This window comes from Siphateles boraxobius, unplaced genomic scaffold (assembly GCF_051911475.1).
Source record: "Siphateles boraxobius isolate OS27281-9 unplaced genomic scaffold, OSU_SipBor_1 89, whole genome shotgun sequence".
NCBI classification, from domain to species: Eukaryota; Metazoa; Chordata; class Actinopteri; order Cypriniformes; family Leuciscidae; genus Siphateles; species Siphateles boraxobius.
In genome coordinates, this window is record NW_027509218.1 from 2773677 (window position 1) to 2792962 (window position 19286).

Below are 19286 nucleotides of genomic sequence, written 5' to 3' on the forward strand. Positions count from 1 at the left end.
TAGTATTTTGAAGGGCAAAAACATGAACTTTAACTATTGGCTTTACTTCTACATTCAGCTGTCACTTTAGCACGAGGCCAGTAGCATAGCATTAGTACCTCAGCTCCACCCACGCTCCGCCTCTTTGCCGATTTTCTTTTATCCGGGAGTGACGAGAGCTGACGCGATGCCAAGATGGCGACGGTTGGCCCCGCCTACTTTAGGCTTCAAAAGCACTCTTCAGAAACCTACGGGTGACGTCACGGACACTACGTCCATATTTTTTTACAGTCTATGGGTTGGACCTGTAAGTTGTGCTTGTTCAAATTTTCAGGCTAAGTCAACATTTTCTCCAAACTCCCTACTGCAGCTTTAAAACAATAAAAGACCTGAAATATTTCAGTTGGTGTGCAATCAATCTAATGTATATGAAAGTTTAATTTTTATCATTACATTATGGAAAATAATGAACTTTATCACAATATGCTAATTTTTTGAGAAGGACCTGTAGTTTTTGGGCCACTGTAAAGGGTTAAACCATCTTTGGCCAAACGTCAAACGCTCTCTGATTCCCCACAGCGATCAGATGAGAGAGCTGCACGTTTCTCTGTGTCTCCGGGTCCATGTTGGAGTTGATCTGCTATGCTGGGTCATTTCAGGCCAAGTCTGTCCGATCACAGGCGCAAACATTGATATTACCGGGATATCTAATAAAGGATATACACGCATACTGTTCTGCAGCTTCGAGGTGAGTCATATTTCCCACGTTTTACGCCTGTGTCGCTGTGTGAAGTGAAACGGTGAAATGTTCCAAAATGTATCCGTGTTAAACATCGAGAGCCAAGTGCAACTCGCTGTCTCTCAGACATATAGCAGCTGTGTTTCTAAATAACACGAAATGTTATAGCGCGCGTTTAATATTTTACATGTTGCAAGCGATGTGATTTTGGTGCTGCACTTTTAGCGTATTTCGGCAAAACCATTAGGAATCGTGAAGGTATTGAAAATGCATCACCTTAGCCTACATTTACTCCAAAGCGAAATGCTTCCTTTTTTAAAATTATTATGAATGTGATCTGTAATGTCATTAAAACAATATGCTTAATGTAGGGAACAGTACTCTGCTTTTGTTGGTGTTGCTGTTGTTGCTGTTGCTAAAGTTATGGTTGCACGGATACAATCATGCATACGTGCATGCGTGTACCATTTTGCAAACTTTAGTCAGACGTAATAATAAACTTTTATGACATCCGACCGTTTTTTCTCTCAAAGGTGTTAGAGTTGGCCAGTGCTATTTGGCTAGCTTACAGGCAGAGCCCAACGATTTGACCCACTTACAGATCTGCATAATTTCAACATATTTAGGCTATGGTCTGTATGGTGTGATTGATTGTAGCTAACAAAATTGTTGCAATTGTTTGTGCATGCACAGGGAGGCCAAATATGTGTTGTTATATCTGTCTAATAACTCTTCAAAGACTTTGTTTGGAATGGAATACTATCTTGCTTCGCTTTTCTGTAGCACTCACTATGTATACTGTATTCAAGTTCTGTACACATGGAATACCCAGGTGACCTATTGCATTTTCAAAAATGTGCAGTAGCCTATAGAGGATTACAACAGCAGGCTGCACAGAATAATTATGTTTCCCACAAAGCAATTCATTTCAGTTTGACTACTAAACTGGAAGTGATTTTTAACATCTGGTAATTGACTTCTTATTTGCTATCAGTGCTAAAAATGTTGATGTTGTTACACAATTTTAACATGCACACAAAAAAAAATATTAAAATGTAAAAAAAAAAAGTTACCTGAATGCTGGTTGCGGAATACACAAGAAAAGCCTAAATACTCTATTAAGAAAGCAGTATGCTATAGTGTTCTATTATGAACATACGAAATCCTCAAATCTACTGTAATGAATGCAATCAATTAATGAGGTGTATGTCAGAACAGTGATGCAGTGAACAGGTTATCACTTTTCTGTGTGTAATGAAATAGGTGATTTATGAAAATGTGTTTTTACAGACATGCGAAAGAAAAAGGGATGTTGAAATATGGAGACTATTAGTGGTCCACTTGACTCTCCGTAGATGAGAATTTCTCTGGAGCTGGAGGGTTATTTCAGGTCAGCTGTGTGCCATGTGGATCGGTGAATCCATTTAAAAGCCTGGGCAAAACTTCAGCTGGCAAGATGACACTGAAGTTTTTTTAATGAAGTGGATTTCATGTAATTTTTCCATTTTAGCTGCAAACCTTGGAAAATTTAATTGCATTGGATAAGAGGTTATGTCTATCTCTTAAGGGTTTGAAAAGTTGACTGTTGTGAATCAGTTGCCTGTTCTGATTTCAGGAATAGAATACACCCTCACAGCTTTTTGTACTGTGTCCCTGGTGACCTGAGGTCCCAGTGTGTATGTCACTCTATGAAGAGCCCAGGGGTGTTCGGTTTCAATTGGCACTTTTAATAGATTTTACATAACTACATAAATGTGAAAATGCCTTAATGCAATTAGCATTAATCCTAGACTTTTGCTCAGTATACATGCTATATGTAGGAACAATTGTTTGTCTTTAAAGCTAATTTCAAGCATTTAAGCAGAAACCAATTTATAAGATGATCATCAAAAAGTGTGTCCAAACTTTTAAGTTGACATGTACAGTAGCCTATGTGTACTGTCAACCTCACATCACCTCACGCTTTAGGGGACCTTGTGAACGTGAACAGACCAAGGTGGTCCCACAATCTCTAACAGCCCTGATAGTATATATAGTGACTGAGACCATATAATCTGTACACTCTTCTGCAAGTCTGTTGCTTAGTTTTTCCCCCAGCTGTCTAAACATCTGTCTGTCAGCCTTTATTGTACGTAGAGTAGGCATATGTTTGTAGTTGCTTGCTTGAGTTTATGGTATAGTATGGTTAATCATGAAAATAGTCCGTTGGACATTTATAACTTTCGTTTGACAGACCCCAGAGTTCTAAACAGTAACATCAGAAAACATGAGAAATATCAGAAAATATCCCTAACCATTTATGATTTTTTGTAGTTCATGCTAGATTTTATGTTCCATTCACTTCTTATAAATTCATGTGAACAAAGTACAGCGGATATACAAGCGGCACATATAATTGTCAGATTCAAGTGTGGTGACCTGTGAATTAATTTAGTGAAAATGCATTGGAATGCTGAATGTCTCAACATCTTGGCTGAGAATCCAAAATGGAGGAAATTCTCATTTTGGCAATTTAGCACTAACTTGAGACATGCAGATAGTGTCAAAACACAAATTACAGATTTGGACTTGCTACTTGGACTTGTCACTTGTTCTTTGTGGACCCTCAGATACTAAAATCACTTGGCTTTCCACAAAAATTGCTTCTTGGCCAGAACACACCCAACAAGACCACTTCTTGTAAGATGACTTCTCATAAGAGCTTTATTGGTCTTCTACTGACTTTCTTCAACTTGCATGTCATTCAATTTTTTTCATGAAAATGTAACAACAAAGTTTTCACACCTGTCAAAGTGCTTTAGCTCAGCTATTCCAATTCTCTCCTCGAGGTTGTCCACATAGTAATTACATAATTTGTTGTTACTATCAAATTTCAATTCTAGCATAGGTGATCTGTATGTAATAGCATACGACCATACTACTCATACTGTTTTCGCTGTATTTTTATGGTGTTTTCTTTCTTTCTTTCTTTCTTTCTTTCTTTCTTTCTTTCTTTCTTTCTAACTAACTAACTAATCTTTCTTTCTTTCTAACTAAGCTTTCTTTCGTTCTAACTAATCATTCTTTCTTTCTTACTATTCTTTCTTTCTAACTAAGCTTTCTATCTGTCAATCCATCTCATTAACTTTTCTTTCTATCTATTCTTTCTTTCTTACTAATATTTCTTTGTCTGACTAATCTTTCTTTCTAACTTTTCTTTCTTTCTTTTTAAATAATCTTTCTTTCTTTTTTCTTTTTGACTAATATTTATTTCTTGATAATCTTTCTTCTTTCTTTCTAACTAATCTTTTTCTAACTAATCTTTCTTTCTTTCTTTCTTTCTTTCTAATCTTTCTTTCTTTCTTTCTTTCTAACTAATCTTGCTTTCTTTTTTCTTTCTAACGAATCTTTCTTTCTTTCTTTCTTTCTAGCTTATCTTTCTTTCTTTTTTCGATCTGGTGGTGAAAGGTGGCCACGATCTGGAACAAGGTACACAATCTCTCATCGTCAAGGGTGCTGTTGATGGCAATGGGGACACACCCCTTGACGAATGAGAAGAAGTGTTGGCTTTTCTCAGCCAGGACGATGATTTGCACCCCTTCGTCCATAGGGCGGTCGGTTCTTCTGTCACGGGTGTGGTACGGGCTGAAGAAGACTCAGAGTCAACAGGCTCCAATATAAACGTTTACTTCTAACAAAAACTCAAACTGGTACAGGCAGGTTAACAGGCAGAGGGTACACACACAATATACATAGACGCGAACCGACAAGAACTAACTGGGCAGAAGGAAACTAAATACAGATACAAATCAACAATAACGAGGTGAAAACAGGTGACACAGAGGATGAACACGATAAACAGGTGGGTAATTGAGGGAGTGAGTTCAGGTGTGGAGACAAGGAGGATTCTGGGAAGTGTAGGGCAGATGAAGACAGACTGGTGCAGACGACACTGTGACACATGCAAGTGTAAAAACATTTTTGCGATATATGGGAGTTTTTGCGAAAATAAATGGTTTCCTTTGGGCATATTTTCAATTCGCAATTTGTGTAATTTGAAGAGTAATGGAAACGCGGCTACTGTCTATTTTATGGCGTAATGCGCTTATAATAGGGTAACACCGTTTAATATCAAACACATCCCACAGTTTAGCAGCAGTAGACTATTTTACAGCACTCACTTATTTGGATGTTAAGTTTGGGGTTTTACAGAGGAACGAAAGCGCACTGCTGTGAAGGAAAGGAAGGAATTCTGAACTCTGAATTCGGCAGTGGCACAATAATAATTTTACCTTGATTATCTTGTTTTCATAATCGTTGGAAGCCAAAGATCAATACGATTATGAGCACAGACATAATTTATATGTCATCTTTTGTCTGTATTGTGAATTAGTTTACCATAAAACATGTAAGACCAGTTTGTTTGCAATCATTCTTGTGGAAGAGTAGTGTCTTCATAGCCAGGCTGTGGGCTAAATTAATGCTGACACTGACTTAAAATGGTTTCCAGTGTGAAAGTGATTGTTACTGCCTGTGTAGTACCTCTGAAGAAGAAGTACAAGATTAAAGAAGAATCAAATATAAGAGGGCTCTGCCGTGATTGCTTCTTTAACAGTGTATTGATTCTGAATGGCAAATAATAAAGGCATACATGTATAACAAATGCTCAGTACATTGCATTATCAATGCATGTATCACTTTTCTTTCACAGTAATGACTGGCTGTAAACATAAGTGACTTCAAGCATGTCCCATCACACAAGAGACGTGTGGCATTTACAATTGACACAGTGACACTCACATCTCAAGTTCTTTACAAAAAGAAAACACATTTTCAGACTGAATATTTACCTTGAACCATTAAATGACAGTATGAAATTGATGACAGCAATGCAGCTGAGATATTAATCACATTCTCATTAGGGCTGCACAATTAATCAAATTTCTAATCGCGATTACGATTACGGATGCCATGATTACGTAATCGTTCAAAGCCGCGATTACAAAAGAAAATCCACTCTGCGTGTGTGTTTAGAGCATAATTACTATGTTATGAGAGGCGAATCACGACTACTTCAGAAAACCCAGCACAATATGACATACCAGGCAGTGACGTAAGTGTACGCTAATTTAAAAAGACTTTCACCTCAGAAAAACGGACTTTACTGTCCTACCGTTATACTGTGCTCGTAGCGCGCACTCTTCAATAGCACGCGCAAATGCGGCGGCGCGTGCTGTGTATCGCTTCACTGGATAAAGTGCAAAAGAAACTACGAGCAACGTCGTTACAATGTAAATTAGTAAGTCACGAAATAAAAGTAAAATACCAATAAATCACGTGTTAGCTGAGAAGGATTTGCACGCAGGTATGATTTTCATTCTATTCACCAGTACCTGTTTCATTAACAGTTCTTGTTAGTATTGTGTATTTACTATGGTAACTGTCATTTCCATAACCCCAAAATGCCACTTTATTTTCACTTTGTGTTATTTTTTATATTATTAAATGACTGTGGTGGCTCATATCAACATTGTATTAACAAAAACTAGTTTGGGACTGCTATTTAATTGCTTTAGCATAGTCCTAATGTTTATCTATTAGTAGTCTTTACTATTAGTCATTCTTACAATTGATGGGTATGTTAAGTAAAGGGGGACAGTACTTGTGTGTGTGTGTGTTAACAATTTTTGTGTAAACATGTATTATAATACGCCTATATATACTCAATGTAAATTGTGATAATCGTAATTAATAATCGCAATTACAATTTCAAGGGAATAATCGGCAATTATGATTTTTGTGATAATCGTGCAGCTCTAATTCTCATGTCTAACCAATGTTCACTCCTTCGTCTCCGATGTATTTCCAACCATAAAGTCACATACAAGACTGATTAAAAGTAATGAAATGCATAACTCAATTCACAGACATGAAGGAGTTAATTACCCAACTGTGCAAGTTTAAGATAACTCATAAAACTGAAACAACATTATGAACTCTTATGTACTCAAATATTATTGACATAAATTACCCTCTCTCGTATAGCGGGCTAACGTGCTAATTGCGAGGCATTCATGCTAACCATGTGCTCAGGCATGCTAGCTCGTAGACGCAGATGGAGAGCTCAAGTCTGCCGTGAGGCATGAGCCAGGTAAGAGAGAAGGACACCAGGGCCAACCATCACCCCGGAGCCGTAGTCCGAGCTGCGTGAGCTGACCACACCACGTGTCGCTGTAGGAGTACTTATGGAATTTAAGAGAATGAATGTAGACCCTGCCCACACTCCCAGCTGCTGCTGGCCTCTAGGTCTGTGGTTCTCAAACCTGTCCTGGAGTACCACCAACTTTGCACATTTTGTTTCCCTATATCTGACCAACCCATTTCAGGTATTGCAGTCTCTACTAATGAGCTCATGAGTTCAATCAGGCTTGATAGATGAGGGAGACATACAAAATGTGCAGGGCTGGTGGTACTCCAGGACAGGTTTGAGAACCACTGCTCTAGGTTATTTTGAGGTTTTGGAAGAGGATATTTCCCAATGTCTCCTGTGCCCCCTTTGGTCTTATCCAGCACAAAGTCTCATGTGCTCCCGCTTGTCCCGTCCAGCATGAAGTCTCCTGTGCCCCCCTGGTCCCATCCAACTCAAAGTCTCCTGTGTCCCCGCTGGTTCTGTCCAGCATGAAATCTCATGCATGATTTCCCACACAGCCTCCCTCTCCCGCCTCCTCTTCCAAAATCAGCCAGTTCCTCAGCCCCACCTCCTCTGGATCTCTTCAGTCCCCCTGCTTCTCTTCTGACATTAATTCCATGGTGTGGATTTACCTCGAATCCTCTGGCACCCTGGCTCCATCTTAGACTTTTGTCACTGGGGCTCGGCCTCGGCCTCCAGGACCATCGGTTTCGTCCAGTCACATTTGTTCTCCGTCTGCGCCAAGGGCTCCACTTCTATTGGCTTCATCTCAGCCCATTGTCCCCCTGATGTCAACAGCCCAGCCTCCACCATGGCTACTCCCTCCCTCGACTCCGCCGTGGGGCATCGTCCTGGCTTCGCCCTGGCTCCTCCCTGTGTCCTCCCACCGTCATCTTCACCCGCTGTTCTTGACTAAAAACGTTTGTAACTATATTTGTAATTAGGGATGCACCGATCAGACTTTTTCAGTCCCGATACCGATACCGATGCCTGGGCTTTGTGTATCTGTCGATACCCGATACCGATCCGATACCGCTGTTGAATTAATAATAAACTGTATACCTTCCACCTTATACATTCCTTCCACCATGTGGAAGAGACTAAAGGCACCAGACTCTACAAACTAAACATTACTGTCCTAACTAAGACAAAATAACATAGCCTAGATGTAATGTATTTAATTCTTTTTTATTTGTTATTTAACAATTGTGCATTCAAATCGAAAATAGAATGTAATCAAACTTCTTAAAATAAATTTAAATAAATAAAATGTAGCAGTAGAAACAAAATTGTGTATTGGTCAAACAATAGTAATCAAACAATTTTGAAAAAAAAAATTGAATTCTTAATTATATGTTATTAAGAAAAACAATTGTGCATTCAAATCTAAAACAGAATGTAATCAAACTTCAAGTTCTTAAATTTAAATAAATAAAATGTAGCCGCAGAAACAAAACAGTGTTGGTTGAACATACAATAGTAATCAAACAGTAACCAAACTATAAATATACTAAGTGCAAACAAAGTCCTGCAAACAGGAATTCAAACTAAAACATAGCAGCTGAACCTGAGAATAAACTAATAAAAAGTTGGTAAACAACAACTTGGTCACACATATAAATAATAACCAAACATTGTAAACATGTAGTGGTCTGGAGTGTCACACCACTCAGACCTGTGAATGCTCACTTAACCAGCAATGGCAAATTCTTTCTCATGAAGACAAGCATTTCTGCTCTCTCTGCTGTAAGTCTATTTCTCTTTTCATCCACAATGTTGGAAACTGTGCTGAACACTCTCTCACATTCTAAACTAGTGCAGGGGGCACAGAGGTATTCTGTGGCAGTGGCAGCAAGAAGAGGGAATCGGCATTTGTTGACTCCCCAGTACTGGTATGGGTTGTCTGAGGCAGCGATGGTTTTCTCTGTAAGATATCCATGCAGTTGGATTGCAGGGCTCGAGCTGCTTGCTGCACCGGGATCTTCACACTCCTCCACAATTTGGTCAAACTCTTGCATAAAGCTGCTCGATGCTGCTGCTGCTTCCACCCGAGGGACCTTTTCTTGTGGCACTGCAGGCTCTGATGCTCCAGCTGTGCTGCTCCTCAAGTCTTCCTCTAGTTCCCTTGTCAGTGCATCTTTTGCACGCTTTGCAGATTGTGCAATTGTAAAGTATCTGAAACAGACATAATAAACCATAGGTTAGGCTAAATATGAAAAACGACACTAAAACTTGAGGCTGATTTAAGTAATATACAAATATATATATATATATATATATATATACACACACACAAATAAATAAATAAATAAATAAATATATATGTATTAATAAACTATATATAGAATGTTATTATACCTAATGTTGTATATAAAGAATTATTAATGTAGGCCTATACAATTTCTGTTCTACATGTTTTAAAAATGTACAGCATGGCATCTTATCAATTACAACACTAGTGTTACTGTGGAGCGTAAAACAATCTATAATATAGACCTAATGTAATTAGTTTGTTTACACAATCTTACCTGTCTTTATATCTTGGGTCCAGCAGGGTGGCAAGTGCATACAGGGGTTCATCTTCCACAGTGTCGAAGCGTTTGTTGACAGCTTGAAGCAGGGTTTTTTTCATTGTTTTGATGCCAGTATCTGCATCGCCTTCTTTAGCCAGGATGCGTTTGAGGACGGTGACAGCTGGAATGACGTCGGCGGTGGAGGCAGTCGATGAGCTTACTTTCCTTGTTAGCTCTTCAAATGGTGCTAGAACAATGCTCGTTTTTTCTAGCAAAGCCCACTGGTTAGTGGTCAGTGTACTGGGCAAGTCATGGTCAGCAATGTAAGCACAGAGGACTCTCTTCTGTTCCAGAAGACTCTGTATCATCAAGTAGGTACTATTCCACCTTGTTTTGACGTCTTGTTGCAGGCGTTTAGGTTGCATTTGCATCTGGAGCTGGATATCCTGCAGCCGTGAATACGCAAGTGGAGAGTGTTTAAAATGTCCCACGATTTGTCTACCGATTGCAATGGCATCGCTCACACTCAGTTGTGACAGTAGTCCCTCATTGACTACAAGCTGCAATGTGTGAGCAAAGCAGCCTAAGCTCCGCACCCCCATGTTGTCCATGGCCTTTTTCATGTTACTTGCATTGCCCCTGAGTATGACATGCACTTTATTCAAAGGAATGTGCCACTGGTCAAGTATCTCTTTAATTGCAGCCGAAATGGTATCGCTGGTGTGTGAACCATGGAAGTTTTTAGCTTGAAGCATTGCACCGTGCGGTGTACAGCTCGTGTCCAACCAGTGGACTGTGAAACTTAAAAGCGACATTGGACACACGGCAGAGCTCCATATATCTGTAGTGAAGCTCATTGCCTTTATATCTTTAATCTCTTTTGAGATGTGTTCGCACACTTTTTTGTACAGTTCTGGCAGTGCTGTCTCGGAAAAATACTTGCGTGATGGAAGAGAGTACCTTGGCTCTAAGTATTCCAGTAGGCAACGGAAGCCCTCATCTTCAACAACTGACATTGGTTGAGCTTCTAAAACAACGAATTCTAAAACTTTCTTTGTTATTGCCAATGCTTTCAAGCTTTCCGTCGGAAACTTTTCGCGTCGTTGAAGTGCATCTGCCAAAGTTAGTTGCTGGGCTGTATTGTCTCCTGCTCCTTTGGTTTTGTTGAGCAGCAGTAATTCGGCGTGCTCCTTAGCATGGTGCTTTTGGATGTGGTTGATTAAATTGGTAGTATTTTACTTTGCAGTACTACCACCACCCCGCGAAACGTTTACTTTGCAGACATTGCAAACAGCCGACGAACTAGTTGGCGTGGCAAGCGTGAAATATCTCCACATAGCCGACTCTTTGGCGTGCTCCATGTTGCTTAACGGTTAACTCTTCCAGTATGCGATGCGACAAGTGCTGCTGACGAATGACGTAGGATGTGCTGCGACGGAGAAAAAAAAACTGGATCGGCCCGTGGATCTGTTAATTTTTCCGATCCCCGATCCAGCTATTTTGTCAATATCGTGGCCGATATCCGATCTTAATATCGGATCGGTGCACCCCTATTTGTAATGTATATTTTATTTGTAAAGTGCAATATAATTTTAGACTGCAGGTTTTCAGTGGGCATTAACACGTAACAGTAAACAGTCTTTTATAAACAGTTTTCTCTTTCAACTCAACTACTATCATGCCTTAGCAACAGTTGAAATAATATTTCTGAGTATGTTAAAGTTAGATAAACTGTTGACGTGTTATTTGCTAATTTCTAAGAAACTCTATTGCCCCCTTGAATATTGCCCCCTTGAATACCAGTTTGTTATTGGTTTGTCATCAAAGTAGCCTAACGAAGCACAGTATTTGTGTATAGCTGGACATGCACTTACAGTGCATTGGAATGTACATGTCTCAGGATTACTTCATTGCTGTCCACTGCTGAGTTGGCTGGGCAACTCTGGCACTCAAGATCCATTTCCTGCAGAGTTTAGCTCCAACCCTGATCAAAGACTATGTTCACATTGTCTGTCCAAATCCGATTATTTGTGTTTCCGATTGGAATCTGATCTAAAATGATTGACAGTCCACATTGTGTATTTCAACTTTTCAGATCCTATTTGTGTGTCCCATGCCGCTCTTTTATTCTACAGAACATCTGCATTGGTTTCTATGGCAATAACTTTGTGTTGGTAGGTATACACCAAAATCAAAAACAATCACAACATGGAGTGTTGCCACCGCGCTGGACTACTGTGTCTTATGAGACAGCTGCAGAAACGTAGGAGGCTGGTATGCATGGCTTTATTCTGTGCTGTCGTCTCCGCCAGTTTCAAAACATGTCTCCATTATTTGATCATTTTCTGTTTTTGTGTCACTTTGTAACAACAAAACCTTGTTTCTGCAGCAACTTTCAGCATGTTTCTTATAACGTCTGCCATTTACATTTTATGTGGGATTAGAAATTCACATAAACCACGCAGAATCCGATCAGAGCAGTCAGACTGAATCTGATTTTTCAGAAATGTGATTCGAATAGGATTTCAAACCACAAATGAACCTAGCTTGAAACGGATTTTTAAAAATGATATTTCATGAGATTTTTTACTGTTCACACTTGCTAAATCTGATCGGATTTCGGTCAGATATGCACAAAAATCGGATTTGGACTGACAGACTGAACAAGGCTAAAGTCACCTGTCTGTAGCTTTTTAGTAGGCTAATCCTGAAGACCTTGATTAGCTCGTTCAGGTGTGTTTTGATTAGGGTTGGAGCTAAACCAAAAAATGGATCTCGAGGGCCAGAGTTGCCTACCCCTGATGTAGACCAAAATAGCATATTCTATGCCAAGATAATAGTTGTCTTGTGACTCCAAAACCTAATGCGCCTTTATTCTCAATGGGAGCTGTGTGCAGGCTTGCGCAGGGGATTGTGGGATTGGTATTGGAGCACAGCGACTGGTGAGAGTTGAAGGCATCATCAGAAAGCTGAAAAAGTCTGCTTTCAGATTCAGGCTTCAAGGCACACCTGAATTCAATGTTAGCTTCACTTACTGTCTCCTGAGATGCCTTCATCTGGTCGATTTATAAAGGCACCATAGATGTATCCTTCCCTACTAATGATATCCCACAACCCTGTGCATTCCATTCTGTGACAGTTGAGCTAAAAATTAATATGACACAAAGAGTTCATTTTGTGTAAATGCAAGTTTTTTTACCAACTTTTTCCAGTTTTGATGTTATTTCTAGCGTTAAATTACTTTTGTAGTAATTAAATATTTATTTAGTTATAACTAAAGCTCACTTTATTTTGTTGTAGATCCTTAAACCGTTACGCTAACTCAGAAGCCTGTCCGAAATCAGTTTCGTGAGGTACCTTTGTGTGCAAATGCTGCAGAACAAATAATAAAATATTTGCAAAATTTTTTAGCTGATTTTGTGCATACAATAAAGTGGGGGTAATTTAGTTATGGCTTGTTTAAACCTTTTTCTCTTCAATCATTCAGTCAGTTATTAATCTACAATTTATATATATTAAAGTATCATCATAAGGAACATTTACAGTTAGCTAAATGTAAATGTAAATGTATGATTTTGATTCAGTAAGGCGTCAATACCCTGGAGAGGGTGCAGAGAAGAAAGAGGTAAAATAAAATGCTGTTGTTTACTGTGGTGATTGTTTGAGCTGTTTGGAGAGAATGGACCGTTTGTTTTCACTCTGGATTCCAGTGCTATGGGCCACATCAAGCGAATTAGATTTGAAGGGAATCTGAACAATCAAATTGTGCTTCATAATCCCAGGAAAACTGAAAAGAAAAATGTGTTTTTGTTTCTAAACAGTGGGCGCATGAGCTTGTGTTATTTAAAGGTGACGTTTGATCTTGTTTTTGTGCACCCTCCAGGGTGAATTAGCAGTTTGTGATGTTTTTAACCCTCTGGGGTCTTGTTTTTGGGCTTGTTTTGACATGCCCTGACATTTGTGGTTTTTTCAGTTGCTTATAAACATATTAATGGCAAATGTGTAATTACACTCTATTTAGCACAAACAGGGCTACCATAATATGTATGTACATGTTTGTATTTTTGAGAGAATATTATTTATGCATGGATATTGAAAAAACTAAAAATTAAAGTTTCTGAAATAAGGCCACAAAACACATACTAAATATGTGTCCACAAGACTTTTGACTAATGGATGTTGTCACCTAGTTTTTGCTTCAAAATTATCTGAAAATCATCCTGCCTAATCATTTACACAAAACAATACATTGATTTAAATTGTAAGACACTTTTTGTTAAGAAAGGCAATATGCGAGGGGGCGTGAATAGTCTGATTCACACCTGAGAAGACAATGGGCTGCATGATGAGCCGTATAATGAGCTGCTTAATTAGCCTTTCACTACAAAATTGGTTCACAGCTGGAAACATCTCAATTTTTGCTTGCAAATTGTATTATATCCAAGGTAAACATTTTTGGTAATTGTGTAGTTAATTCTCATACTGTATTTTCAGAAAGTTTTGGAAATGTGTCGTCTCCCCAAATTTGTCACTAATAAAACACAATAATAATTAAAGCTGCGAGCAGTATTTTGCGGTGTTCAAGCAGTTAAGGCAGTTAAGCTCAAAAGCATCAAAAGACATTAAGTTCCCTTTCGAAGGGAACTCAACAATACGTCAACGACGCTATGGGGAACGCCTCAGGCGTGACAGGTGTCTGAAATCACTATCAAATCACGTCAATCATATTGACCGGCGACAGCCCGTGAATCATTAGCGTGAATGATTAACGTGCGACCTGGAATTATAAAGGGGCGCCTTGCAAACATGACAAATCATCTCATCGTCTTCAGGGACTGTTTGTTTGAAACGCTATTCAAGTATACGAAGGTAAGAGAAAGATGAAACGCACAGCTAAGGCAGATTGTTTTCGTAAGTGTGCCGACCCGTGTCCGAGGTTTCTGACACCGGCCGACACACACGAGCTGTGCGTTTTTTGCTTGGGTGAAGAGCACGCACGGGAGGTTCTCGAGGGAGCCCTCTGTGCTAACTGCGAGCGTTTTTCTCTTAAAACGCTCCGCTCTCGTCTGGCCCTCTTCTCGAGTGAAGGGGGTTCAGCGTCTGGACCTCACGGCGCGGGTCCCGCTCGTGCCGAGGCCGAGCGGCGACTTAAATCATGGGGCTCCCAGATGGACCTCGTCGATCGCCTCGAGAGGGTTGTTAACCTCTCAGATGATTCGACGGCTGACGAGGGCGAACTGCAGGTCGATGGGGAAGATTACTCACCGACTGTACCTGCAGTTGATGCTCTTCAGGACGCGCAGGAGATGGCTGAGGAGGTTTATGATCAGGTAGATCCTGAACCTCCTCAGCCATCCTGCCCCGTGTATGCAGAGCTGGTGGATGTGATGGAGCGCGCTGTCAATAGGCTGCAGCTGCCTTGGAAGCGCGCTAGAGGAGAGATCGCTCGCGGTAGGCTCGACGATCGGTTTCTCCCCGGCCATACACCACCAGCTCAGGTGAGCCTTCCATTCCTTCCTGATCTTCACACGGAGATCGAGAGGGCATGGAAGAGCCCATACTCTGCCCGTATTCACCGACATCAGCGGGCCAGTTTCGCTGATGTCGAGGGGATCGGAGAGCATGAGTACGTGTCAATGCCGCCCATTGACGAGACGTTCGCGAACTATCTCGTGTCTGGGCGGGCAGCGACATTGAAAGCTCCAACCCTGCCATCCAAACCGCTAAAAACAACGGCTCGTTTGAATGGCAGAGCATACACGGCAGCAAGTCAGGCCGGTGCTGCACTGCACACCATGGCAGTATTACAGGCGTACCAGGCCGACCTGCTGGGGGATCTCGACCAGGGGGCAGGGATGTCCCCTGAGGCGGTGGCTGAGCTGCGCCGCACCACAGATCTGGCTCTCCGGGCCACCAAGCAAACCGCTGCCGCGATCGGACGGTCGATGGCGGCGATGGTGGCCACGGAGAGGCATCTGTGGTTAAATCTAGCCGACATCGGGGAGAAAGAAAAAGCCTTTCTCCTCGATTCGCCGGTTTCGCCTTCCGAACTCTTCGGCACCTCCGTAGAGGCGGTGGTGGGGAAGTTCAGGGAGGCGAAGGCGCGCTCAGCAGCGTTTAAAACTTGTATACCGCTGAGATCCGCGTCCGCACCCCGGCAAGCGGGAGAGCCTGGCCCTTCACGGTCTGAGGACCGTAGGCAGGGTCAGCAAGCCAGTGTCGCCTCTCGTGCGCCCCCTCCCTTGAGGAGCAGGTCGCAGAGAAGGCGTGACTCCCGCAACAGAAGAGATTTGAGGGAGGTTATCCAGCGCAAACGCACACAGCGTCGGTAATGGATAACCTCCCCGGAGGGTCACGAAATCTGCCCTCTCTCTTCTGACCCCCAGGCGTTCATAACATCAGGCCTGGGGATGGGCCTATGATGAGAACTATGTTCTGATGGCCCACCTAGGCTTGGTTAGTGGAAACGCCCCTTTCAGGCATGTAAAGTGGCGGATCCCAGGTTTGTAAAGAACTATCTGGCGAGTCTTCACTTTGCACGCCGAGGTGAGCTGCTGGTCTTTTCAAAGAGTATTTTTTGTGATTAAAAAATAACATATTTCTCTTTACAGACCTCGTTCCCTGTATAGAGTCATGGGGTCATGTCAAGGTAATAAGGTAAGAGAACTTTATTGGATTATCAGGGCCCTGAAGTTCCCCGTTAGGTGGCCAGAACGGTAACTGTGTTAGCCTTCGGGCTGCTAGCCACCTCAGGGTAGAGTGGTTGGTCTCTCTCTTTAAATTGTTTTACTTAGAGTGTTGACTGACGCTAGAGCTTCAGATAGATCTTATGTCCGGCCCACAGGTCCGTTTGACTTCTTCCTGAGTATGTCGCCCCTTGAGCTCTGTTTGGGTTTTCATTAGGCTGAGCGATTCTGCAGCCCTTTGTATGGAATAATACAGACTATATTCTTTAGTAAGGCTGTGGCTCCTCCGAGCCCTCAGATAGATCTATGCTTGCAGGCTGGCCCTCACCAGGGCCGCCTCTGTAGCTGGCCTAGGCTGTGCCAGGGATATTAGAGGCGCTCTGCTAAAAATTTTAGCATTTCTTCCTCTGACCCTTCACTGTGTGAATGTTGGTTTCTAGCATCCCTGTATAAACAGCCTCCTCCCGTGGGAGTCGTTAGGCCAAGGCCCGCCCCCTTCTCTGCATTCTGGGGTGACTAGAGTAATGCAGCGTGGTGCTGAGGATGGTTTGTAAGGACATGGTAGGCCTCAAACAGGCCTCCGTGGTATATATGTCTTTATTGAGCAGGGTTAGGCCGTCTTTCGCTTCACGAAGAAGACTGGGTTTCCTGCCCGACCCTGCCATGCAGAACTGGCCTATGGATTTAGGCCGCCAGTTTAGGCTTCACTCACCTCGCTGAGCTACTGCTCGAGCGCTAGGTTGTAGGTGGTTGGCTTTCATTCAAGCCCCACTCCCCTAGGTTGGGCACAGATACATTTCTGTCACCAATAGAGCCGCTGGCAGGCCCGCACCCTGGTAACCTCAGGGTGAGGTGTGAGTATTCCCCTGTGATACAGGGTAGGTCTGAGCACTTCACTCCCAGTTCTGTTTTATCCCACCTCGCACCACTATGGCTCGGGTCGAGTATGAAGTAAGCTTCACTTCTTCTTTGGTCGAAGTACGCTCCCCTGAAGCCAGAGCATTGCCCTGAGCTGACGCCCATGCATAGATGGTAGGCTCCTGACTAACTGGGGCCTCCGTTGAGGCAGAGTGGCGTATGTTGTACTCCCCTTGTTTTAAGGGTGCTAGCTTTCTTGCGGAGTACACTGCCATGGGCAATGTGATTAGGCACCAGGATGCTGTAGGCGCTGTGTAAACAGTTTTTTCTGCCAACGAAGGCTGCGCCATTAGGTAGTAGGCCTCAGCAGGCCTCCTTGATTGGACAGCCCCCCAGAGGGCACTGTAGGCCAGCTCACTTTACGTGGTTGGCCTTGGTGGTTCGGGCAGTTGACTCACTGATGGGTAGTAGGCCTTAAACAGGCCTCCTCGGAGGTGAGTCCCAACATTGTGGGACATACCTTATAGCGCTACTGGAAGCCCATTAGTGAATTATGCTGTGTAGTATGGTTTCCAACAGTGTACTTTATGGCAGAATATGACTTGCTATTAGCTAGTAGGCCCGACCAGGCCTCCCTGATAGGCGAGTCCCCAGCTGGCTGGCCTTAGCAGGCCACCTTATACTTTCACCCGGACTCAGGGCTCAAAGCTACCAGTGAGTTCCCACAGATAGTGGTGACCAGGTAGTAGGCCTCACCAGGCCTCCCTGAAGGTGAGCTCCCCACATACTGTGGTTGTAAGGTAGCAGGCCTCACCGGGCCTCTCTGAAGGAGGAGTTCCCACGTACTGTGGTGAGTTCCCACAGTTTGTGGTTACCAGGTAGTAGGCCTCTCCAGGCCTCCCTGAAGGTGAGCTCCCCATACACTGTGTTCGTAGGGTAGCAGGCCTCACCGGGCCTCCCTGAAGGTGAGTTCCCACGTACTGTGGTTATCAGGTAGTAGGCCTCACGTGCCTCCCTAAAGGATCAGGTAGTAGGCCTCTCCGGGCCTCCCTGTAACGCTCCCTAGTGGTGCTGGGTTTATGAAGCTAGTGGTCTCTTGCTATCAGTTTCAGCTAGCCTTAATAGGCAGCTGCTGAAGGCGAGCTTGCGCCCTGGCTCGCTAAAGTGTTCATTCTCTGCTAAAGGTTCCCTCCCGGAACCTTTTCTGCCTACAGCCTGGTTTGCCTACCAGGCAGACCTTGTGCTCCCCTCACGAGGGTCTCTATGAGCATGCGGCTTCCTGAGTCTGGTCAGACGGTCGTAGGCCTCTAGTGAGGCCTCCCAGTTAGATCAGCCCTTAGGCCTTCACAGGCCTCCTCAGTGTTTTGAAACACAGACACTGGGTTGATCCGTGGATCGAGTAGAGAAACTCCCCTCGCTAGCAAGGGTCGGAAAGCACTATGCTGAGTCATACTCTCCGGGATATCCCGTCTCTGAGATCCGGGCCGAGTGGTTCACTGCCAGCTTGGCAGTCCCTCGGGTTGGATGCCTTACTTAAGGCATTTGTCCAGAGGCTCTGTCTTCAGACAGACAGGATTTGGCCAGACTAAGTGTCTAGGTACTGGCGCCAGGTCAGGCCGTCCTGGTGGCATTTCGGGGTGAGTACGTTCCCCTGAATAGTGACTGGCTGGGGTGCCCTTGGGTTCCCTAGCCACATTCCCTAGAAGGGACCCCTTCTAATTGGAAGATGAGGTTCCAGGCCCTGAGCCGGCCCAGGTAGACCTTTCATTTAACCATGTTTATGAAGGTTTTTCTGTGAGGCTGTAGCTTGGGCTATGACCGTAGGGAATGCTGTCACTGACAGCCCAGTGTGACCTGAGGGTGAGTGGTTCTAGCGTTTCATTTGGAGTTGCTGGTTCTGACAGTTGTCACTGCCACTTGGCATGCACTCCCCTTAGCATGGCGGCGTTGGTATATCGTTCCCCATAGCGTCGTTGACGTATTGTTGAGTTCCCTTCGAAAGGGAACGTCTCAGGTTACGACTGTAACCTATGTTCCCTGAGAACAGGGAACGAGACAATACGTCTCCCTGCCATGCCGCGGGGCTTGCCTACGGTACAGTCCCTTCAGACGATAAGTTGATTTGTCATGTTTGCAAGGCGCCCCTTTATACTTCCAGGTCGCACGTTAATCATTCACGCTAATGATTCACGGGCTGTCGCCGGTCAATATGATTGACGTGATTTGATAGTGATTTCAGACACCTGTCACGCCTGAGGCGTTCCCCATAGCGTCGTTGACGTATTGTCTCGTTCCCTGTTCTCAGGGAACATAGGTTACAGTCGTAACCTGAGACGTTTTCA

The 19286-nt window shown here is 43.1% G+C and overlaps 1 protein-coding gene across 6 annotated transcripts in view; it reads left to right on the plus strand.

Annotated features, from left to right (window-relative positions):
* The first annotated feature begins 546 nt into the window (after positions 1–546).
* Positions 547–19286, plus strand: part of thrb (thyroid hormone receptor beta) — a 614287-nt gene continuing 595547 nt past the window's right edge. For 5 of the 6 annotated variants that reach the window (XM_077222558.1, XM_077222562.1, XM_077222557.1 and 2 more), the window contains exon 1: positions 570–727. The gene's annotated coding sequence lies outside the window, so the exon portion shown is untranslated. Of the gene's footprint in view, positions 728–19286 lie in introns of all 6 variants that reach the window. The other variant, XM_077222560.1, reaches the window with a different exon arrangement.